The sequence below is a fragment of the Cervus elaphus genome, chromosome 23, assembly GCF_910594005.1.
Source record: "Cervus elaphus chromosome 23, mCerEla1.1, whole genome shotgun sequence".
In the NCBI taxonomy this organism is placed as follows: Eukaryota; Metazoa; Chordata; class Mammalia; order Artiodactyla; family Cervidae; genus Cervus; species Cervus elaphus.
This window is the reverse complement of record NC_057837.1, coordinates 8,405,498-8,431,152: the sequence shown is the minus strand read 5'-3', so window position 1 is coordinate 8,431,152 and position 25,655 is coordinate 8,405,498. Positions and strand designations below refer to the sequence as shown.

Below are 25,655 nucleotides of genomic sequence, written 5' to 3'. Positions count from 1 at the left end.
TCACCTAGTAAGGTATCTATACTAGTGGTAAAATAACTGTGTCAATGGCATCTTTTCATCAGGTTCAATTTATGAGGATAGCTTCCAGGTAGCCCATGAAAATACCCATGGGCTACTTATGTGTGTGGGGGGGGCGGTTCTTCCACATCCATTTTCACTCTTCTCTGCCCTCCTTTAAGCCTGTGGAGGTTGACCCTCTACCTGTTGTTTCAACTGGTGCCCTTGCCATTGGACGTCCTGTTAGGTGAGTGCAACAAGAGGCCCTGTGAGGACAGGTGGTGAGAAGAGAAATCAAGAATTCTGCTTCCCCCGCGAACATGCTCTTTTCTCCCTGATCATAGTTTGACACTGGCTGCATCCCTATCAGGCCCAGCTCATATCAAGCATCCCTTCTACTTGCAGAAAGTCCTAGAATGTTTCATTTGTTCTTTTATTAATTTAATTGTGTAGCAACTATGTTCAGGTAGTATGCTAAGTTATACATAACTAACTGTGAAGAAAAAGGAATATTACATATATACTTAAATATGTATGCATAAATATATATGCATGTAAGCATGTATTTGCATATTTGTACGATGTGTATTATCTTATTTTCTAAATAATTATTGGATGGCCCCTATATGTAGTGAAGACAATCATACCTGATAAAATTCTTGAAGATTCAACCAAAAAAAGTATATTTTTAAATTTATATGCAATTTAACTTTGAAGTTGAAACTGTATTTGAATCATGCTGAAATCTAACTTGTTTTATTTTTAAAGTTTTTAAGTATATTCTGGATCCTTTGATAAAGCAAATAATTCTTTCATAAAGATTAATTCCACCTGAATTCGTCTGTTTTCTAAGTTAAAAATATGTGTATGCAGCTCTCTTTCTAGCTTTGAAGTTAAACCTGTATAAACAAGATATCTTACTACAACTTGAGTGAAGCTGTCAGTTAAGGAAATAAGTCTACAATTGTCTACAGACAACAGCATTTAGTTGTTGACTCACAGATGACTTTTATTGACTCAGATTTTTTTCTTATTAAATATCACAACATTTATTTTCTATTATCTGGGCAGCATAACAGTAACTCTCTGAAGTTTAGGTGCAATAGGAACATGAATAAAATTTTATTTTACAATTTTATTATCTCCAACTAGATACATGGCAACTTTTTTGTGTGTGAGACACAAATCCTTCTGAACAGTATCACATATTATAAAGACACAAGGAAAATGAGACTTATTTAGCACACACAGGACACATGTTCTCATAGTTATGATGAAAAGTTTACCCTAAAACTTTACCCAGAGTGGCATACTTCTATGAAATTTGAGGTCACTTGACCTAAATATGGTATAAAGTCCCCTCCCTCATACATTTTTTTTAAGCTACCATAGGAGATAACATCTGGTTGCACGTAATCTAAATTCATCTGAAACCCCAATGTAAACAAGTTCACCAATAGCAAGGGGCAGTTAAACATTCCAATGGCTTTAGATAATTGAAACCATCTTCTAAAAAATTACCTTCAATTACTGGTCTCCAGGAAAGAAGCAGACTACTCTGGCAGAATACCAGAAAGGGCAAGGGAGGAGGAGTGGGGGAGCGGGGAGAGACCGAAGGAGAAAGAACAGTCTATTTTCCAGGATACAATGGAAGATCATTAAATATTCTTATGCCTTTATAAGATAAGATGGTTAATGTCATTCCCACCCAAAATATTCTTTTAGTGGGAACACAGGATTAAAGCCTAGAAAGCTACTGTCGTTTGCTTTTATTTCAGATTCTTGCTTTCAAGCTGTAACATCTCTAAAACATCCTGGGCGGAATGGTTTTTTAAGTCTGATTTTAAAAAATAGAAAAAGGAACAATTTCCCAGTTCTTAACATTTAAAAAAAAAAATGTAACTTGCAAGCATGCATGTAAACCATTATTTGTAAATATTTAAACGTATACATTTGTTTTTTGAAATCATAAATGAGATGCATGTCTAAAAAGTCACAGTTCTTCTGGTTTATAGCATATATGGCACTAAGGATATGCCTAGTTTTCTTATGAAAGGATTATCAAATGATTTCATCTTTCTTAAAGTCTTTTCCAAATCTAATTTCTGGAAATGGTGGAACAAAAGAATTTTCTTAAATCCTCTTGCATCTTAAAGGCTATTTAGAGTCAGGGAAAATACATCACATCATTTCAGATTATTGCATATTGCAAATCAACTATGTCAACCTATTGCACTAGTACATTATCAGTGATAATAAAGTAGGGGCGGTCATTTGAACTATCTACAAATATTACTACTAATAACAATACTACTACAGCTAATAACTATGCAATTGATTTTTTATACTAGACAATCAAGTTGACTTACTTTTAACTGAAACATACATTTTTACCAGTTTCCAGACAGATGAATTACACCTAAATTCTACAGATAGAGACATCATTGCATTTTATTTATCTTGTGAGCAAGGTTATTAAGCCAGTTCTGACACAATGGTATAAGCTTGCTATAAAGAATGTTGCAGATGGGAACTTCATATTTTAAGAAGAGATTTCACTTAACAAAAGTGGTTCTAAAGCCATTTATAAGAAATAAATGCATGATCTTTCTCTACTGGATAGCTTCAAATAAGTTCTATAATAGATGAAAAAACAATTTTTTAATTGGCTGCCATATCTAACACATGCTGCATCCTAAGTCTCTCTAGTCGTGTCTGATTTTTTTGTGTGTGATCATATGGACTGTACCCCTCCAGGCTCCTCTGTCCATGGGAGGGATTCTCCAGGCAAACATACTGGAATGGGTTGCCATTTCCTACTCAAGGGCATCTTTCCAACCCAGAGATTGAACCTGTGACTTTTACGTCTCCTGCATGGGCAGGTGGGTTCTTTACCACTAGCACCACCTGGGAAGCCCTATATTTAACATAGTTATTACTATAATTTTATGTTCATAGATATGTTAACACCTGTATCTATCACTCTCCACTCGCACATATGCCAAAAATCATGAATGCTTTGTATATAGGAGTACATTCAGGGTTAATCAATGTTCCTGACACCTAGTGGGGACACAATAAATGCTGGATGAATCAGTGAATGATTGTTCACAGTTGTAACCATTTTGATCCAAACATCCTGAACATTTTTATTCATTGTGTACCTGCTGACTTGAAGCATTAATTGAGGTGGTACCAACAGGATAAGTGAGTCCAATTCTAGGCTATGCTCAAAAAAATGCAGGCTCTGTTCCACTGTCAACTAAAACTCTTCACCTTGCTTTGCCCTTACCTTTTACAGGTTCATCTTGCTCCACAGAAGTCAGATCTATTTTGAAAGAGAACTTCACTTGTAGTTTGCATTAAATCCCTTCTTGAAATAGGCAACGCACCAGTAATAACTCAATAAATCAAATTGAAGTGTGGATATAAGGTAACTGGGTCCTTACCCTAACTCTGTCTTTCCAACTAAGAGACAGTAAGAGCACTGTGTCTTTTTAAGCTGCAGTGTGCTTCTTTGCAAAGTACACAAAATAAATCCCTAAGGTCTGTCTTTCAAGGAAGTCTGACAAAAATTAAGGCTTAAGTGTATTCAGTGCAGAGGCTGAGGACTTCCCTTACTATAAGACTTAGTTGGAGTCTACCCAAGAACTGGGATATAGGTGTTTGATGTGTACTCAGGTCTTTAAGACATGATGCAAAGTTATTGTTAACTGTATCAGTGACTCCCAGTACAAAAGACTTCTATCCATGTACAGGCAGTGACCAAAATCTTGGGAATTTTTTTTTTTTTAACTTGATGTTTTTACTGACATCATTCAAGGTTTATGAAGAACTGGAGATGGCGGAAGGTGTCTGAAAGTGTGATTCCCCATCCTCAAGTGGACACCAAAAGCAGCAGCTGGCCCAGTCAGCTGTGTAGATGGTGAGAAGCGCCTTTACAACAGACTGAAAAATATCACATGGAGACTAAACAAATAAAGGGAAAAAAGCACTGTCTTTTAAAAAGATACAGAATCCCGCCCCTTCTTAATCTTGCTTTCTGGCTCTATAGTCTTGGCTGCTTTTATTTCTTTTCATTTTACCCAGCTTCTACTTCTCCGGCCAGTTGGAACTTGTATGGAGTGCCCAGTCCAGAATCCAGGGCAATCTCCAAAGACGAATATGCTGCCACATCCCCCACTACCCCCCGCCCTGGCTGTGATCTAAGGGGGCCCAGATCAATGCCTGTGAGTAATCAGTGGCACCTTTCTCTGCTAACACCTCAAGGGGCCTCTCTTCAGCTGAAAGCTGCTAATGAGATTCTGACTCTCAAAACGACTCTACAGACTAAGGATAAGGAACAAAGTTCTCAGTTCTCTTGGTCTTTGCAGAAACGGGGTCCATACACACAGTTTTCTAAGCAAAGATCCCAGATCTTATCTCCAAAGGTGTCCAAATAGAGCAGACTGGCAAATCTACAGCATCTTTCCCTCCCCCCCCCCGCCCAGTTTGGTTCACTTTATTTATTTTTTTTATTGGAGGATAATTGCTTTAAAATATCATGTTGACCTCTGTCAATCTACAACTCTAAAATAACAACCCTTAGCTTCTTAACTCAAGTAAACTGTGCCTCTCCTGTAGCAGCACTATTCCAATCACATACTTTCTAAATTCAATTTTATCTATTACACTTCCCATTAGTAATAATAATAATAATAATAATAATAATAATCTCTTGTTAACTCTCAGGAAGATCACATTTCCAAATCCTTTCATTGATATAGGTGAGCTGGCTCCTCTCTGAAGTTCAGGATTCATGGCTTCCAGTGAAATCCCAAGCCAACTGGCGGATTCCAGGCAAATGATCAGCGTAACTTTCTGCATCACCTAATCCACAGCTGTTTATCAAAACCAATCCAACCTGAGCATCGTTTTAGACCACTGCTTTTGCGCCAGAATGGTTACAGCTTTGACCACAGTATATGGAGAGCCCTAGAGACTTTTTAAATTATTCAACAAAATATTTTAATTAAAAATTTATTTAACAATATTTTATCTCAAGGCTTCCCTGGTGGTTCAATGGTAAATAATTTGCCTGCCAACCCAGGAGATGTGGGTTTGACCCCTCATCTGGGAAGATCCTGCAGAGCAACTACGCCCATGCAACACGAGTAGTGAGCCTGTACTCTAGAGGTGGATAGCTGCAACTGCTGAGGCCACAAGCCACAACTACTGAATCCTCTATGCCTTAGGACCTGTGCTCCGCAACAAGAGAAGCAACCGCAGTGAGAAGCTCATGTGCCTCAGCTAGAGAGTAGCTCCCACAGGCTGAAACTAGAGAAAGGCCCACGCAACAGTGAAGACCCAGCACAGCCTAAACAAACAAAAAAACTACTTAAAAAATTCCAGCAAACAAAAGCCCGGGACCAGATGGCTTCACAGCTGAATTCTACCAAAAATTTAGAGAAGAGCTAACACCTATCTTATTCAAACTCTTCCAGAAAATTGCAGAAGAAGGTAAACTTCCAAAAAATTATCTTTAAATATTTAATGTTTTAATGATTATATTAAAATTTTCAAATTATATATAAGGTATATGTATATGTAATACATATACACATTATACATAATTGTATATATATACATTATGCATATATATATACATACACACACATACATATACACACAATGTGTATTTATATATATACATATATATGTATATATGGACCCAGGTTTGATCCCTGGGTTGGGAAGATCCCCTGGAGAAGGGAATGGCAACCCACTCCAGCATACTTGCCTAGAGAATTCCATAGAGAGGAGCCTAGAGGACTACAGTCTATGCGGTTGCAAAGGGTCGGACACAACTGCGTGACTAACACTTTCATTTCACACATATATATATACACACACATATTTTTGACCATGCTGTACAGTTTGCAGGATCTTAGTTCCCTGACCAGGAATTGAAACTGGGCCCCAGCAGTGAAGGGTGAAGTCCTAACCACTGGACTGTTAGGGACTTTCCCAAAATTTCAAATTATTAATAAGATTCAAAACAATAGCAAAATGAGTTTCCTTCATTCAGAAAATTTCTCTATTCTGAAAATATTATCAGGTTGATCTGCCTATTTTTTCATCATATGGCATTATTGCATACGATTCTTTCATCCAGAGGAGGAATATACAATTGGGATTGTTCCAAAATGTCTAAATTTTCTTTGTTACTATATGGTGAAAGACTTTTTCAAAACTTTAACTGACAAACACACATGCATATCCACACATATCCACACATATCTCGGCACTTGCCACATATATCATATATCCCACTTACAGACGCAGACGCCACTTAAAGACAGAGACTCGGGCTTCCCTGATAGCTCATTGGTAAAGAATCCGCCTGTGATGCAGGAGACCCCATTTCCATTCCCGTGTCGGGAAGATCCACTGGAGAAGGGATAGGCTACCCACTCCAGTATTCTTGGGCTTCCCTTGTGGCTCAGCTGGTGATGAATCCACCTGCAGTGCCGGAGACCTGGGCTTGATCCCTGGGTTGGGAAGATCCCCTGGAGAAGGGAAGGACTATCCACTCCAGTATTCTGGCCTGGAGAATTCCATAGACTGTATAGTCCATGGGGTCACAAAAAGTCCTACACAACTGAGTGACTTTCACTTTCTTTCATCTTGGCACTACTTCATACATACCACATATTCACAGATGTTTATTGATTAATTCACCTGTATATTATTTTTTTCTAATAAAAAACTTACCACTTTCTTCTTCTAATCTGATCTTTGTTAATTTCTATAAATGCATATTCTTATGTGAAATGTACAGAATTACTTAGAGTAAATAATTTAAATATTAACCAGTACCTTTAAATGTCCTCAAGAATTCTGGACAGAGATGTTTTAAATAAACATTTAAAAGTAACACTCACATATGAGCCCTTGTATTTCATCAGCTTCCCACCAGGAGAAATTCTGCTTGAAAATGAGCTTTGTTAGATAGTTTTCAAGCTAGAGTTGATGTTGGACTTGTGACCTTTAAAACCAAGTACCTGTGCAGAGAGTGGTCTGTGTAAAGCTCTATTGATGGACCACTCAGATATGCCAAATCTTCAGTTTTCAGTCTGCAGTGAAATAAATTATATTTTCAGAGACAAGCACTACATGAGGCATCAATCCCACTTAAAGATACAGACTCCTGCAGGAGCTTCTGAAGAAACATTTCCTCCCTTTGAGTTTCAGGAAGACAATTGTACAGAGTCATAATCATCCTTCTAGAGAATTTCAACCTTCTCTGGCAAAACTGGCTGCCTTGCTCATCACCCAGAACCTCAGGGTGATGGGTCTGCTTAATATGTGTAAAACTTGACTTTTGTAAAATATTCGTCAAGATTCCCACATTAACTTCAATCCTTCCATTTCTGAGGACAGAGGATCTTCTCTCTGAAAACAAGCTGGGGAGGTAATTCTTAATCTCTCCCAGCTCCACAGCTTCATGCTGAAGGCTTCCTTATCCCTGAATTTAGACTAGACATGAAATGATTTCTAAAACTTCTGCTTGTGAGATTTTACCTTAAGTGTTAAGTCCGGACCATGAATGAACCTTATCAAAAACATTCTGAAGTTGTACACGACACTGGATCTCACACAGAATCCAGCACACAGAACTGATTCTCAATTCATCTGACAGATACTTAACACATATTTTACAAGTTAGTGAAACCAGGAAATTGTATAAAAACCATGAGATGTATCTACTAGGAAACTGTATAAAAATCATGAGCCAAGTCTAGTGAAAAAAAATATGTGGATAAATTGCTTAATGGATTAGTAAACTAATTTTCTGTTCTTTTATAACATATTCCATACCATATTCCCCTTCAGAAGCTGGAATCCAATCAACAGTGTCGTTTCTGTTCAACATGTGTTTAGAAGTGGCTCAGACAGTAAAGAATCTGCCTGCAATGTAGGAGATCTGGGTTCGATGGGAAGATCCCCTCCAGAATAGGATGGCAACCCACTCCAGTATCCTTGCCTGAAAAATCCCATGGACAGAGAAGCATGGAGGGCTACAGTCATGGGGTTGCAAAGAATGGGACAATACCAATAGACTAACACGTTCACTTTCAAGCAAACCTACAACTTATTCTTCAAAACCTCTGAAATAGTGATACAAAGAATTGCACATTGCAAATACACTTCATGCTTCCAAATAGTCTAGAAGAATTCAGAGCCAAGTGTAGTGAAAAAAAGTATGTGGACAAGTTGCTTAGTAATAACAATGACAGGAACCACACTGATCAGAATAGTAGGTAACACATTTTGTATGTTTACTAGTTGCCAAGGACTGGATTAAACTCTCTGCCTTTAATCCTCAGAGCAGCTTTCTGAAGCAGGTTTAATCACCATCCCATTCTAGAAATGAGAAAACTGAGGCCCTCGGTTAGACAAACTGCCATAAATCAAGTGTTAGATTTGAGACTCCAAAGTACTTGCTTTTAACAGTTAGAAACACTGCTACTCCTAAGGATGAAAAATGAAAGGGACTATAAAAGAAAATTAAATTAACTTTTTTCCCCCCTATGGCTTTTAAATAGGCCATAGGTGATTCCAAAACTCTTTGGAAATGGCAGTTTCAGAGAAATAGAATATTTAGCTGCTTGAGGTTAAGGATACCACCTCTTGTCTTTATGCAGGAGTTCTGGGGAAAAGCGTCAAAGACTCAGGCCAGAATCTATTATACCATACTATCTAACAGCACCATGGGCTCCAAAGAGCAAGTTGCTGCCAAAGCATATTTTTTATATTAGCAGACCATGAAAAAGTTTTCCCTTTGAATGAGGATTTGGTTCAGTGGTCATCTGAGATTCTCAGGAGGTGATGGGTGGGGTGGGCAGAAGAGAGCCTGGAGCACATGGCAGAGGCAACTTCACCAAGCTGAGCCCCAGGACCCCCAGCTCCGCCCCCGCCCACAGGCGCCCCATCAGGGCACCTCTACTTTCGCCTGATTTATATTTATGTTTTGAAGCTCAGAATCATATATATATATATATATATATTTTTTTTTTTTTTTTTTTTTTTTCCTTGAACGTGTTCGTTGGTTTCTCAGAGCCTTTTCACCAACACCTAAGGTTAAGAATGGTTTGTGAAACACATTCTTTTATTTACCTAAACTTTAGACTCTTTGGCTCACTTGACTGAAGAGCCCCAGCACTTAGAAAGGCATCTAAGTTGTTTGGCTAACATGTGATTTGGATGTTTTGGAAAGATAAAGTCTATAGTTAAGAGATTGCCTAACAATGGATCCAGGAACTAAAGGTCATTTCCCATAAAAATGTGCAGCTCTGGGGAACCTCAGGCGAGCTATATTGCCCTCAGCCCTTGTCCTATCCTCGGTCATTCATTAACTTTAATTAGGGCCATAAAGAGATGCCTAAGGAAAAAAGGAAATGCTCATTTGAAGATAACATTGTAGTCACTCCCTTATTCCTTCCTGAAGTGAAGACTGGAGAGAGAGAATTTTCACTTGACCTTTATTTAAACAAGCAACCAGCAAAGAACAGCCATTCAGACTGGGCCAGGTGCCATGTCTTCAGTGGCCTAGGAAGAGCCCAGCAGCTGTTTCTATGCCAAATCTGAAGTCCATCTTCACTGAGGACAACTTCCTTGTCCAGATAAAATCTAAAGGTTAAAAAGCAAAGGCCACAGGGAATGACGACTCCCACATACCTTACTTAATTACTACAAGATTTTTAATACTTGGCATTTCTTATAAAAAATCATAATCATTTATCAGTCAATAAAGGGGAAAAAAAAAAGCTAAGATTTCTGACTACCTTCATTAGGTCACCAGAGAGCTATTCCATCAACTGGAAGCTCCTGTTAATCCATCTTGCTGACAACTGGGTCTTGACAAGTTTCTTTTGCAAGGTGAGCCTCCTCTGAGTGGCCCCGATAAGCAGTCCCCTCTGCTGTGACCCAAGAGGCTTGTCAAGTGCATACAGAACTTCCTACACACATCTCACTGCTAGAGACAAAGGCAGGCAGATGGATGGAGGAGACAAACGATCACCCCCCTGGAAATAACAGAGAGTTATGAGTCAGGGTGAACTTCCTTCCTCGACATGCTGGTAGTGAAAACATCTGTAGGGGATTCCAAAAAGCATCATGGAGAAAAATGTAGTTCAAGAGGCAAAGTTCAGGACCCGTGTTTGCTTTGTCATCCTGAGGTGAAAATGTTGCTGAATTATCTAAGTCGGGAGCTCAGAATGCAATTGATTGAGGGGTCATATATCAGCTGGAGACAGACTCTTTGACTATCTTTGGAGGCATTTAAAAATGACAATATTGTGAGTTCCTAAGAAAACTCTCACTGGTCTGGAATACCTTTGATTCTTTCCACCCATTTCAAGAGTGCAGTGATTCACAATATTTCTTCATAGTTACCTCAGAATGGCCATGTTAGCTAAATTAAAGCATCCCGTTTTAAACATGACTTGTTAACTCCCAGAGACAATGAAAGGTTAGCAGAATCCCAAACTGACCTTTCCTTTTTACTCTTTTTTTTAAATTTATTTGTAATTGAAGGATAATTGCTTTAAAATATCGTGTTGCCTTCTGCCACACATCTACATGAAGCAGCCACAGGTATACACAGGGCCCCTCTGCTACCTTCCGCCCCATCCCACACCTCTGGGTTGTTACAGGGCGCCAGGCTGAGTTCCCCGAGTCACGCAGCACATTCCCATTGGCTATCTATTTTACCTTTGGAAGTGTACACCCTTCCATGCTACTTTCTCCATTTGTCCCACCCTCTCCTCCTTCCCTTCTGCCGTGTCCATAAGTCTTTTATGTCTACGTCTCCATTGCTGCCCGGAAAACAGGTTCATCAGTTTCTAGATTCCATCTTTCTTACTCTTATCTGACCTTTGGTATGTCGAGGAAGGAAGTTGGCGTTTCCCTGGTGGTGCCAGTGGTAAAGAACCCAGCTGCCAATACAGGAGACATAAGAGATGTGGGTTCTATCCCTGGGTGGGGAAGATCCCCTGAAGAAGGAAATGGCAAGCCACTCCAGCATTCTTGCCTGGAAAATCCCATGGACAGAGGTGCCTTCCAGGCTGCAGTCCATGGGAAAGCAACGCGTCAGACACAACTGAAGCGACAGAGCACACACACACGACCATTAAGCTAGAAAGCTTGGAGGTAAGGAGTGGACCATGGTGAGTGGGGTTCAAAGAAAATGATTTGGCTCCTTCACTAAATTCTTAATTCTCAGATTGGACACCTCCGGAACCCTGTATCAAATACAATGTCCATAAATGTCTTACTTCAGAGCTTTTGGATTCATTATTCTTAAATTGCAGCTATTTGTCTCCAATCCAAAATTTCCTTCCCTCTTCCCTACCATTTTGCGATACATCAGACCTGTACTAATTACAGGGAGGCCCGGCGTGCTGTGGTTCATGGGGTCACAAAGAGTAGGGCACAACTAAGCGACTGAACTGACTGACTGAATTACTTACTAATTATTATATCCCACTTGAACAACTTGCCCACCATGACCATCTAGCAGTTTCTTTTTTCTTGATGTCATGTAACCTGCCCTTTTTCTCATTAAACTAAAGTAGCAGCTGATTATGTCATTAAAAGAGGAAAGAAAAATAAAGTTTTTACTTTATTTTGGAGTCTTGGAGAACTTCCAAGACACAGAAGTAACTAAGCAAATCTCTATTCCTGGGGATGGTCTCATCTTTGCCTAACAGCCCAAGGGAAGTAAAATCGGAGATTCAGTAAACAAACAAAAAGAGAAACAACAACAGCAAAATAAACTAAACAACAAAAAAACTAATGCCATCCCGGGGCCCATTTTAAAAAGACCCATTGGACCCTCCTCCCCTCCAATCTCTGGTGTTAAAAAATGCAAGTGGAATCAGATTAAAATTAACCTCTGAAACAGCTCTAAAACTCAAAAAGATGGGGTGGGTGGGTTCATCAAAATGAAATTCCTTAAAGGAGAAGAAAACAAATCAGTCACAAAGCCTTTCAGAGCAGAGTTCTATTTTACTTGAGTAGGTATTTCAGTTCATCGCTGGACGGCATCCACCTGAATGGAAGCTGGTGCTGTGGGCTGTGCCTTAGCAACTAGACCACCTTCCACAAGTCAGAAACACTGGCTCATTCCACTGTTACATGAACCCTATTTCAAAAGGTCTCATCATTCCAAGAAGGGTTGTATTACTACCACCAGAATATTCAGACTGTCTATCTCTACTATGTCCCATTATTTGAGGACCTTTATTTGTTTGAAATACACATACACATACACAGGTACATACATATACATATGATTAGAATTACAGCAAGCCTTCTCTAAAGGAATGGTGTTTGGACTGAGATGAAGAAAAAGCAGAATTTATCTAGGCTGAGGGTGAAAAGAAAAGGATGTGTGTTCACATTTCCAGGTGTGTGGCTGGAAGCGGGAAGAGGCTAGAGACCAAGGCTGGCTCGCCTCAGTACTGGACCCAGCAGGCCAAGAGGGGAGACCTTTGCTCTAGCCTTGAGCAATGGACAAAGTGGATCAGACAGAAGGATCAGGATTAGAAGGGGGAATAGACACGAGACACTGAAGGCTTGATTGTCCTGAGTAAGCGAGAGGGAGAACAAGGAAGACACCTGGATTCCCAGTCAGGCTCTACACTCAGTGCTTTGTGTATATCATCACAGTCAATAAAAATAGTGACCACATTCTGAGTATTTGTTGAGGTACAGGATAGCGGAGCATCAAAAATACCATCCCTAGAGCAAAAAACCATGAGAACTTGCATCTTGGTTCTGATGCTTAGTATTGCATTGGTCAAAAAGTTGGTTTGGTTTAAAGTAAAAATAAAAGACACATTTTTCATTTCCACCAAGAACTGTATTGAACACCATACTGACTAATCAAAGGAACTTTTTGGGCCACTGGATAGTTATTTAACTGTGGCTAATTATACAAGCTCTCTTTGTTTCTATTTCTTCATTTATAAAATGAAAACATGATTGCATCCATGTATAGAGTTGCTGGGAGGATTAAATAAAGTAATATATGTTAAGCGCTTAGAAAGGCATCAGGCCCATGGCAAGCACTCCATAAATGTTATTGCCATGTGGCAGGGGTCAACTTGCACATAGATGCGTTATCTCATTCACACAATAGTCCTGAAAACAAAGTGTTATTATGCCTGTTTTACAGATGGGGAAGTGATCCTCTGAATATTTGAGGACACATCAAAACCACTGAGTTAATTTAGAGACAAAACTGAAATCTGTTTTGTCTAGCTCATTTTTTTTTTCTTTTTTATCAGAATGAGTAGCTTCACTTTGAAGGATTTCCAGCATGAGAACAAAAGATAAAAATTACTACTTAAGTTTCCTGATTGAGTAAAATGACTCATGGAACTAGCTGACCTCTCAAATTGGCATTTGTGTAAAAACAAACAACAACAACAACTCCTGATCAAACATTGACATTTCTGTAGAAACACAATTCACATAATTTACAAAAAAAAAGAATTATCTTTACATGAAGTTCAAAGTATTGGGAGGTAGACTTCCTAAATAAACAATTGAAGCTATGCTCTTCTAAAAAATCTGTTAATAAGACATTATTGTTCATCTTCAGAGAATACTTCTTTTCCTCTTACTGTCAACCAATACTAAACTGTACTGATTTTTTTTGTTGGTTCTTTTATGCCAACTTATACTTCAGTACATAATGAAAGTACATATATATATCACTGGAGTTCAATGTTTGCCCCAATGAATATTCCAGTCTAGACCAATCCCTGAAGAATAGTGAGAAATAAAAACTTTACAAATTTTCCTATAATCCTGTCTTAATTCAAATAAAATAGGAATTTCATCCTTTGCACTTCAGGGGCAACTTGGGCAGCTTTTATGCAGCCATGGAGAGAAAAGACATTGTTGGCAAAGTTGCAAATTTGTTTTTCTTTCTCATTTATTCTCAAAGGTTAACCAGATGGTTAAACCATCATAGAACCTTGGCATTGGGTTTTGGAGGTGAAGTGATCCCCGGGGATCATGTTTCTTCCACCTTTTATGAGGAAAAAATTAAAGTCTAGAGACCTTGTAAGTGACCTTTACAAGGTCACACAGCCAGATGGTGGCTAATGACCAACGAATATGTGCTCAACCCAGGGACCAATAATGACAAAGTGGAAAAGGTAGTAAGGTTAGAGGATTTAACCCCACTGTCCATTGTCTGGACAAGAAATGATTTGTGACTCCTTTGTGGTTTCTGTTAACACTGTAAATATCTGGTGAATTAACCAAGTTAAGAAAAAAAAAAAGTCTATTTCTGTGATGGGGACCATTGAGGCCACTTCAATAGAAATTTCAAAATACTTATTTCCTAGCATTTATCTCCTATAAGCAACAGTTAGAACCAACAGTTAGAAGCAATAGCTAGAACCGGACAGGAAATAAATGACTGGTTTAAACTTTGGAAAGGAGCACGACAACGTTGTACATTGTCCACCCTTGCTTATTTAACTTATATGCAGAGTCCACCATGAAAATGCCAGGCTAAATGAATCACAAGCTGAAATCAAAATTGCCAGAAGAAATATCAACAACCTCTGACACACAGATGATACCACTAAAATGGCAGAAAGTAAAGAGGAACTAAAAAGCTTCTTGATGAGGGTGAAAGAGGAGAATGAGAAACTGGCTTAAAACTCAATATTCAAAAAACTAAGATCATGGCATCTGGTCCCATCACTTCATGGTAAACAGAAGGGGGAAAAAGTGACAGTGTTTATTTTCTTGGGTTCCAAAATTACTGCGGATGGTGAAACTGCTGCCATGAAATGAAAAGACACTTGCTCCTTGGAAGGAAAGTTATGACCAACATAGACAGAATGCTAAAACGCAGAGAATCACTTTGTCGACAAAGGCCCGTATAGTCAAAGCTATGATTTTTTCAATAGTCATGTACAGATGTGAGAGTCTGACTGTAAAAAAGGTTCAGTGCCAAAGAATTTATGCTTTCAAATTGTGGCTGGAGAAGATTCTTGAGAGTCCCTTGGATAGGAAGGAGATCAAACTAATCAATCCTAAAGGAAATCAACCCTGAATATTCATTGGAAGGACTGATGCTGAAGCTGAAGCTCCAATACTGTGAACCCCTGAGCTGATTCACTGGAAAAAATCCTGATGCTGGGAAAGACTGAAGGTGAAAAGAGAAGGGGGTGACAGAGGATGAGATGGTTGTATAGCATCACTGACTCAATGGGTATGAATTTGAGCAAACTCCAGGGCATATGAAGGGCAGGGGGGCCTGGAATGCTACATTCCTGTTTTCACAAAGAGTTAGATACAACTTAGGGACTGAACAATAATAAAAATGCAGAAGAATTTAGTACTGAATAGATGCATACTATACATATTTCCATATCTCATTTCTGTGAGAAGTAGAAAAAAAAAAACTCAACAAAATCAAGTATGCTAGTATGTAAACCCCTTCTCTTAAACAATTGTTCTTAGATTCTTCTCTGCAATGATGGCAGCTTGAGGAAAAAATGAAGTCCACTGGTGCTAGTTACAACTCATGAGCTTTTATTGACTACATCACAACATGAAATCCCAACTCCATGGTGGTCTACCTCCTGTTTTTAAGGAAGAATTTGAGGCTTGAATATGAACACAGGAAGGAATGAGCTTTGCGGGTTTTCTCCATTTAAAAGAAAGCAATCTCCAGTGGTATTTTCTTCTTAAAATATTATTACAGTGTTGTTATTATAAAAAACATTCAATAGAAGACATAGTTGGCTATTAGCCATAATCCAAACCACACGATTTGTCATTTTCTTGCGTTTCTTTTACTTTCTCCCTAGACAAGACCTTTCAATTGCTCCTGTGATAATTGCTCTTCTTCCTCCTTTTCACTCCCACTATCGTCATCACTGTTCTTACACGTCATTGCTTACAATGCACTAGGAACAGGCAAGCTTCTCTAGTGGCTTAGACGGTAAAGAATCTGCCTGCAATGCAGGAGATTCGGGTTTGATCCCTTGGTTAGGAAGCTCCATTGGAGAAGGGAATGGCAACCCACTCCAGTATTCTTGCCTGGAGAATTCCATGGACAGAGGAGCCTGGTGGGCTACAGTCTCTGGGGTTGCAAAGAGTCAGACACAACTGAGCGATTAACACTTTCAGGAACAGGCAAACACTGTTACTCCCATCATCTCCTTTGATTTTCACAATATACCATAAATGCATATCATAACACTAATATCCTGCAGAGGAAACTAAGGTACAGAGGATATAGGATTTGTCCAAGGTACACCCAGGTAAGCAACTATTTCACTTTGCCCAGCTTGGCCTTCAGGTCACTTCAGACACCAGTTTTGTGTGTGTTTGTGTGTGTGTGTGTGTGTGTGTGTGTGTGTTGGAGGTTTTCTGTTTGTTTCAAAACGTTTTCTCTTGCATATTACCTAACAACATGGACCTACAAAGGTCATTAAGTATCAGAGGTCAGAAGGAAAAAGAATAAAGTTAAGAGGTAAATTGAATGCTGAAGTAATGTTTTTCATCTGAGGCATTAAAAATAGTTCAATCTGACAATGCTCTGTCTGTTAAAGACTTGTCCAAAGTTCTGTTTTCACTCTGCTCTAGAAAGGGAAGGCTATTATCATTATTATTTTTTCTTAAGAGAAAAATGTAGCAGACTGTAAACAATGCCAATTCTGATCAAGGACTAATTTGAAGGTAATTATCTATGTCCACCCAGGGGAACTATTTTGACACACACCCTATTTTCCCACTCTCTTATAATTTCAGCTAGGAAGTGGCATCTTTTGAATATGCAGTCATTACTTTTAGAGAAACAGCTTAATCTAATGGATTCATCAAATGGACAGCACAGCTCTAATTAAAACACTTTAATAAAAATGTATTAACAAAAAATAATTGAGACTAGTAATGGATTATACTTGCTGAATAATCAGCTAGTGTCAGGCATCATTACTGACATGCCGTCCATGGGCCAAGTTAATACCAAAACAATGCAAGAGGATGCTGCTACCCCATTTTTCAGATGAGGAAAGTAGAAGCACAGAGATGTTAAATAATTGACTCAGGATCCCAGCTGGGAAGTGGCAGTACTAGGATGTGAATCCAGCGATAGCGGCTGTGGGCTTCCTAGGTGGCGCTGGTTGTCAAGAATCCACCTGCCAATGTGGCAGACACCATAGACGCAGGTTTGATCCCTGTGTCAGGAAGATCCCCTGGAGGAGGAAATGGCAACCCAACCCAGCATTCCCATGGACAATGGAGAATCCCATGGACAATGGAGAATCCCATGGACAGAAGAGCCTGGCAGTCTGTACAGTCCATGGGGTTGCAAAGAGTCAGACACGACTGAACATGCACGCACCACCAAGAGAGGTCATGTCCCTTAACATCCAGGCTAAACCACCTTTTCATCCATTTAGAATATAATCTAGGAACCAATTGTGATAGACTGAAAATAGTCCCCAGATATGTCCACATCCTAGTCCTTAGGACTTGTGAACATCACCTTATACAACAAAAGGGACTTTGCAGAAGTGATGAATTTAAGGATTTTGAGAGGAGGAGATAATTCTGGATTATTGGGGGAGGGGTGGAGAGGGGACAATGTAATCACAGGGTCCTTGTGTGAGGGATCCAGGAACAGTCAGTCAGAGGGAAAGCAATGAGATAATGTGGAATGAAGCAGAGATCAGAGTGACAGGCTTTGCAGATGGAGGAAGGAAACCACAAATCAAGGAATGTAAACTCCCCTAGAAACTGGAAAAGTCAGGGAAACAGATGCTTCAGAGCCTCTAGAAGGTACTCACCCTGCCAGAAGCTTGCCTTTAGCCCAGTTAAGCTTACCTCAAGAACTGGAAGACAGTAAATTTGTGTTGTTTTAAGATACTGAATCTGTGGTTCATTGGGGACAGCAATAACAGGAAATAAATGCACATGGTAGTGAGGGAAAAAGCTGCACAACTGCCCTGAAATTCTCTGAAATGATCAGAGCAGCATTGTGGGCAGAAAACTGGACAACCTTTGAAGTCGGAGCCACCTCCCTGGGACTGTTCTCCAAGGTGCCTGCCCCACATCCATCCTGGCCTCCATGTCTCCCCACCTCCTACCCCACCAGGGCACATCAGGCCGTGTCTGGAAACAGTTGTCATGGTGTCTTTCTCGGTGTCCGCAGAACACCACCTTCTAAAGACTTAATCCCATCCATAGCTAGGAACCATGAGGTCCCTCCTGTTATATTAATGCATCACATATATACATATATACATAACTTTGCTTAATTTCTCCTTTCTTCCTTATTCCTAAGTGTTTGGCATACATCTCTTTTTTTGCCACTAAAATGCTTTCTGTCTTTTTCCGCATAGGTAAAAATACCTACTTCGCCGCTGACTAGCTATTTGGCTAGGGGTTGTATGCAAACATGCTGTGCCGTGGTTTCCTCAAGTGCTGACGGGGATCATAAGATGCCCACCCTGACAACCCCCAGGACCTGTCGAGCATGTCACTCAGCGCACGTGAAGCCCTTAAAACAGGGCCAACACACGTGCTTAGGATGTGTTAATTTCACCGTTAATTCTGAGTTCCCCCTTTCACTGGCTTCCTCCCCTCATCCAACCAATATGCTCAAGTCTCTCCGTCCTGAAGCAAATCACAAACCCACCTGCCGAAACCACCACTCTCCCTCTCTCCGCTGCCAAATTAGATCCACGCTGCTGCTCCCCTTCACCACCTGCCCGTCTCAGCCTGCTACCAATCTGTTCCATCCCTGCCTGCCTCTGAACTGCAGCTAGTCCCCACGGAGAATTTTCTATTGCACTTACACCGCGGGTCACACCTGCTGAGTCTCTCTCATCAGACCCCCAGGACGGCACCTTCCCTGGGGGTCCATTTCTCCTTGCAGACTGCTGGTTCTCCACCTGCCTTCTTCTGGACCACCTTTCCTTTCTCCAGTCACTAAAGCGGTGCTTCTCACTGAGGAGATGCTGCACCTCCCCCTTTCCCTACCCCCCACCAGGGGACATCTGGCAACTCCAGGAGACATTTTTCATCGTCACAACTCGGGGGGTTGTGGAAAACTGCATCTAGTGAGCAGAGGCCAGGGATGCTGCTAAAAAACAATCTACAATGTGCAGGACAATCCCCACCAATAAAGAATCGCTTGGTCCTAGTGCCAAGAAACTGCTCTAAATAGATCCATTCTCTCAAGGTCTGGCGTTGGCTGTCATTGTGAGTGTGTGTGTGTGTGTGTGTGTGTACCCTTGGGCACACAAGTCTTCTGACGCCAAGCTCTCTTCAGGCTTAGTTCCGTGGTTCACATGATCTTCGAAGCCTTCCCACGCCTCCAGCTGCTGGCCTGCTCCGATCTCATCACCCCTCATTCCTGCCCGGCTCTCTGCCCCAGGAAAGGAGGCTAACTAAGGGCCACGTCAACAGGGCCACTTCGCCGTTGGGTTTCCAGCTGGTTTTCACGACAGAGGTTGCAGAGAGAGAGGAGAGTGAGGACAAGGTACTCGATTCTTTTCTTTCCTAGAAGATTGCCTTGGGCTGTGTATTTTGCCCTACTAGAAGTCACTCACTGCATTATGGCCGTCTCTTCGTGGCTCTTTCCTTCTAGGTTCAGGCATTTTTCCCCTGTGTCCCTTTAAGTTTAGCAGTAATGTAAATGAACTTTTAAGACCCAGATACTGCACTGTCTCTTCCAGCTCGCATACTCAAACATTTGGAAATGACTCTTTTATACATATACCCTTCTTGAATTACCTAATGCTGAGTAGGTCATATCATTTCTGCCATAATATGCTCTTAACCCACTGTCATTTCCCTATATACATGGCAGAACTATCAACTTTCTGTCACCCAGATCCAAAATTTTACCATCATCTACTACTCTTGTATCTGCTACATCCAATCAATTGTTAATTCCCACAAAAGTTACTTCCACATATTCTTATTTAAACTTTCCTTTGACCCGTTCCCACTGGCTGGTGCCCTAGTTCAGTCTATCATTTCTTACTGCTAAAACAATTTCCACTTTCTTCCAGTTTCTAAAACAATTTCCAATTTCTTCCAATTTCTAATTTCAGGTATCCATTCTCTTCTCTATTTTCTCCACTCTCCAAACCAATACCATAAACCCAAGCAAGCTTCCATGATTCTCTGATGGCCAGAAGTAAAGTCTTCCTTTTTGGAAATCTCATTTTCTTTCATCTTACCTCACATAGGTAACTGCCACTTTCATTGTTCTATTTCAACTGTACAAGTGTCTTGTATTTCAAGTAAAATTAAGTTCTTTGGGGACAGAACTCTGCTTTCCCACACGTGTTACACACAGAGTCCCTGATACTGTTTTCCATGCATAACGATTTGTTAAAAGAAACATGACTTTTCTGCCCTTTGTTTATGATTGCTGAGGATTGAAATTTCCCCAATTCTCATGCTTATTTCATGGCCTTCCAGAGTTACCATTTTTTATTTATTTTTAAATAAGAAAGAAGAATATATTCTTTTGTAGCAAAAGCTACAAGAATATACACAGGGAAAGTACACAGTGGTATCATATAATCCTGTTGACTGGGAGTTAACTCATACCATTCCCAAGTAATCTCTCTCTGAAAACTTTCCCTGATCTCTCGTCCAGGAGAATTTCCATAATCAAGTGATCACTGTCTGAACCAAAAGACAGCAAAGCAAATGGCTTCCTCTGCCACTTCATAAAAAAGTATGTACTGACCTCTTCAGTACTCTAAATAATCCTCAGGGTATTTGTTTTATGTATTGATGTGACATAATAGAACTTTAGAGCACTGACAAAAACACATGGCCTTTAACTAAATATATTTATGAGCCTCATTCTTTCAATTATATAATGGTGATAAAAATAATATAGTTTACTAGGATGTAGGAATGAATAACAAAGAAATGTATATAAAACTGTTTGGTTACCATATAGTGTATAATGCCTCACTGCTTAATTTCAGTAGCTTCATATCAACTTGTCTCAGTTAATAAAAGGATAGCAGCTTTTTTAGCTGCTGAAGTTCTAGATGGCACACCATTTAATGAAGCACAACTGAGTGACAACCAGTAGTAATTTCTTCCCTAATCAGCTGTGCCAAGGTGAAACCATTCAAACTGGCGAAGCATCCATGCCCCTAGAATTCTCCTCATGTGCTCAGAGAATAAGATGGGGATTATAAGCACCCCTTCTAAATGAGCCCAAAATAGAATTCCAGAGAATATTTCAATAGCATATGCATTTTGAAATTACAGTTACTAAGTCACCTCAAATTCCTTACAGGATGTACTGGAACATTAACAAAAGAATTCCAACAGACATTTCTCCAAAGAAGACATACAGATAGCCAACAAGCACATAAAAAGATGCTCAACATCACTTATTATTAGAGAAATGCAAATTAAAACTACAGTGAGGTATCACCCCACACTGGTCAAGTGATCACTGTCTGAACCAAAAGACAGTGGTTGGCCATCATCAAAAAAAAATTTACAAATGTTAAATGCTGGAGACAGTGTGAATAAAAAGGAGTCCTCTTATACTGTTGGTGGGAATGTAAACTGATATAGCCACTATTAACAATAGTATGGGGATTCCTTAAAAAACTAGGAATAAAGCTACCATATGACCTAGCAATTCCACTACTGGGCCTATACCCTCGGAAAACCATAATTAAAAAAGACACATGTACTCCAGTGTTCAAACCAGCTAGGACTGCTGTTACAATACCTAGGACATGAAAGCAACCTAGATGTCCAAGGATAGATGAATGGTAAAGAAGTTGTGGTACATATATATAATGGAATATTACTCAGCCATAAAAAGGAATGCATGTGAGTCAGTTCTACTGAGGTGGATGAATCTAGAGCCTATTGTACAGAGTGAAGTAACTCAGAAAGAGAAAACAAAATTTTGTATATTAATCTATACTTACAGAATCTAAAAAAAAAATAGCAGCAATTGACCTATTGGCTGGGCAGGAATAGAGGCACAGACACAGAGGATAGACTTTGGACACAACGGGGGAAGGCGAGGGTGGGATGAATTGAGAGAGTAGCACGGATATATACACACTGCCATGTGTAAACTAGATATCCCGCGGGCAGCTGCTGTGTGGGCACTGGGAGTCAGCTCAGTGCCCCGTGACAACCTAGAGGGGTGGGCTGGGGTGGGGTGGGCATTGAGGGGGAGCTTCAGGAGGAAGGGGGCATATGTGCACTTGTGGCTGATTCACGATGTTGGACGGCAGAAGCCAACAGAACATTGTAAAGCAGTTATCCTCCAGTTAACAATAAATAAATTAAAAAAAAAAGAATTCCACTCTCTTTCTGGGCATTAGAACTTCAGTTCAGTTCAGTTCAGTCGCTCAGTCGTGTCCGTCCGACTCTTTGCGACCCCATGAATCGCAGCACGCCAGGCCTCCCCGTCCATCACAAACTCCCGGAGTTTACTCAAACTCATGATGAGAACTTCAGCACCATGTAAATAAAGACTTGTTGAGTATGTGAGATGTGTGCAGAGTACTAAACGCACTGGAAAGTACGACAGTGGTGAGGCAGCACTGCACATTTACCTTACACAGATTCGACCTCACGCTCGGGAAGAAGGGCAAAGGGAGACGTCAGGGACAGAGGGAAGGAATGAGGAACGGAGTGGGCGGCAGACGGAATTTTCCAAAGATGGCTGCAGTGACGTCTTCCAGCCCATGTTCTCTTCTACAGTGTGACCTCACTCATGAGAAGACTATTTCTCCACCCTCTTGAATCCATGTGGGCCTGTGACCACTCTGACCAGTAGAATTCAGTAGACAGGATACGGTGACAGTTCCACCCACAGCCTTAGCTGGCCTAGTAGTTTCTGCTTTCACGCCTGGGAATGTTCATTATCGCTGGAACCAGATGACATATAAGAAGTCCTGTTATCTCGGGACTACCATTCTGAAAGGAAGCCCAATCCAGTCATGTGAAAAGGCTGTGTGGAGAGATTGTTCCAGCCATCCCAGACATGGGAATCAAAATACCATCTTACTCACACAGCTTAGGAGAGCCTTCAGATGACCCCAACCTCAGCAGCCATTGCTTGTAATTGCATGAGAGACTCTGGGTGAGAAAGGCCCTGCTCAGCCCAGGCAACCCATGGAGTTATGAAACATGATAACAAAGTATTTTAAGGCCCTAGGTTCAAGAGTGACTTATTAAATAGTCATAAATATTTGGAACAAAAAGAGAAAAAGTAATAGAAAGAAAAATAAGTAAGTTGTTTAGAGATTTCACCCCATTTTGCCTATTGATGCCAGTTGGAGTCTACCACTCAATTTGCATGGGCTGGGAAATGTGGATTAACTTCCAGAGGTACATTGTTCCCATGTGCCTTTCATACTGAGAGTGTCCCATATTGTATTGAGAGTAATTGAAGAGTGTTTAAAGACACTGGTTTCTCATGCAACATGGCTATGAATATAACTCAGTAACTTTTCCTGGTATTTAACTGAAGAAACAGCTTCCCTCCTACTTCAGGGAAAACTGGCTCTGCCAGACTTGGAAAAAATGTTGTTCAGTCACTAAGTCATGTCCGACTTTTTGTGACCCCCACGGACTGCAGCAAGCCAGCCTTCCTTGTCCTTCACTATCTCCTGGAGTTTGCTCAAACTCATGTAAATTGAGTCAATGATGCCATCCAATCATTTCATTCTCTGTCACCCCCTTCTCCTCCTGCCCTCAATCTTTCCCAACAATAGTCTTTTTCATTGAGGCAGTTCTTTGCATCTGGTGACCAAAGTAAAGCTTCAGCTTTAGCATCAGTCCTTCCAATGAACATTCAGGGTTGGTTTGATCTCCTTGCAGTTCCAGGGACTCTCAAGAGTCTTCTCCAACACCACAGTTCAAAAGCACCAATTCTTCGGCACTCAGCTTTCTTTATGGTCCAACTCTCACATCCATACATGAGGTGACAGTGAAAGTCACTCAGTCGTGTCTGACTCTTTGCGATCCCTTTGGAATTCTCCAGGCCAGAATACTGGAGTGGGTAGCCTTTCTCTTCTCCAGCAGATCTTCCAGACCCAGGGATCAAACCCAGGTCTCCTGCATTGCAGGCGGATTCTTTGCCAGTTGAGCCACAAATTGCGACAGTGATAATTGCATTATTGATAATGATGATGATGGTAAGGATGGAGGAGGAGGTGGACATGGATTGCATGTCCACCAAATTGTCATCTCAGTTTATAAACAGTCTCTTGCTACCTCCTGGAGATCTAAATCTTAATGGTCATTAACTGAGCCTCAATTTATTTATGTTTATTAACTGAGCTGTGACTTATTTATGTTTAAAACAATTATATGAGTCCAGTGAATAAAGGTCCATTGCATTCTTGGAGGGCCTATCATCCAAATTGAAAGAAGCTGATCCTTATCCATCTGAATCTAATATAAATGAATAAAACTCTTCAAGACTTCAAAAATGAAAGGTGTAGATTCAAGTTAAAAGCAGCTTTTACCAGGCCAAATCCTTTCAAGTTTTCTTTAGGAAAAAAAAAAAAATCAAAGGCACTTAACATCCTAAGAAACTATCCTCCACAGTCAATGATCATTAATGTCTTTATATATTTTTCTCACTACTACAAGGAGACTCAACATCTTGCTAAATTTGTGAAAATGTAAACGGGAGGTCTTGTCTGCTCAACAGGGCTATAAGCTTCTCTGTTTACGAAATATCGTATTTTTCTGCTGAGATTTTTGTTATGGTTGGCATGGTTGTAGGTAAAGGTAGTTTCATGAAATCTCTGCTGAATGAATGCTTCTTTTTTATATTCAGCTTTTAAATTGTTTTAATTTTTATTATAGAATTTTATTGTGAAAGAAAAAAAAAATGACAACACATAGATAACAAAAAAAGGCCATCAACTCACTGATAACCCCCTAAACCCTCACAGCACTACTATTAATACATTAGTGGATGAGATTCGCTTCTATTCCTGTAGAGATTATTATTACTTTTTAAAACTGGATATTTGTGCTATAATTTGAAAACCTGATTTTCTGGTTGATTGAATTGCTCTAAGGTGATTTCTATTTGCTTCTAGGTTTCATTCTCAAATCCCTCTTTTTAGATACCTTCACTCTTTGATATTGCATACCTACTAACAAAAGTCATTTCACATCTCACATGGAAGGAGAAACAGTTCTTTTGAAGAGAGGTCAAGTAATACACAGTCAACCCTAATGCTGTCTCTAAGGAAATGAGAGGGTAAATACAGTTTAGTACAGTGAAAAATGAAGTAAAGTTTGAAAACCTGGCCTATGAGTAGCAGATCTGAGACGGCAAAGGATGAAGATGGCCAGCAGGTTAGCCAGGTGGCCAGAGTGGCAAGGATTCTCTGAGCCAGTGGCGCTCAAGCTGGAGTTTCCAACCAGTGGCATCAGCCACACCTGAGAATTTTCTAGAAAAGCAACACATCTGGCTCTTCCGCATGCTGAAGTTTGAGTGCACAGCCCTAAGCCAATAGGAGAACCACAGTCCAGGTTCCGTGATGCAATCCTTCTGGGAGCTTTCACAGTTCACTGATGTCTGGATGCCCAAGTAATTT

General features: G+C 40.2%; 1 protein-coding gene across 4 annotated transcripts in view; it reads right to left on the bottom strand.

The window, feature by feature from the left end:
• Positions 1-25,655, bottom strand: part of MACROD2 (mono-ADP ribosylhydrolase 2) — a 2,147,232-nt gene that overhangs the window by 1,132,611 nt on the left and 988,966 nt on the right. The window lies entirely within an intron of this gene.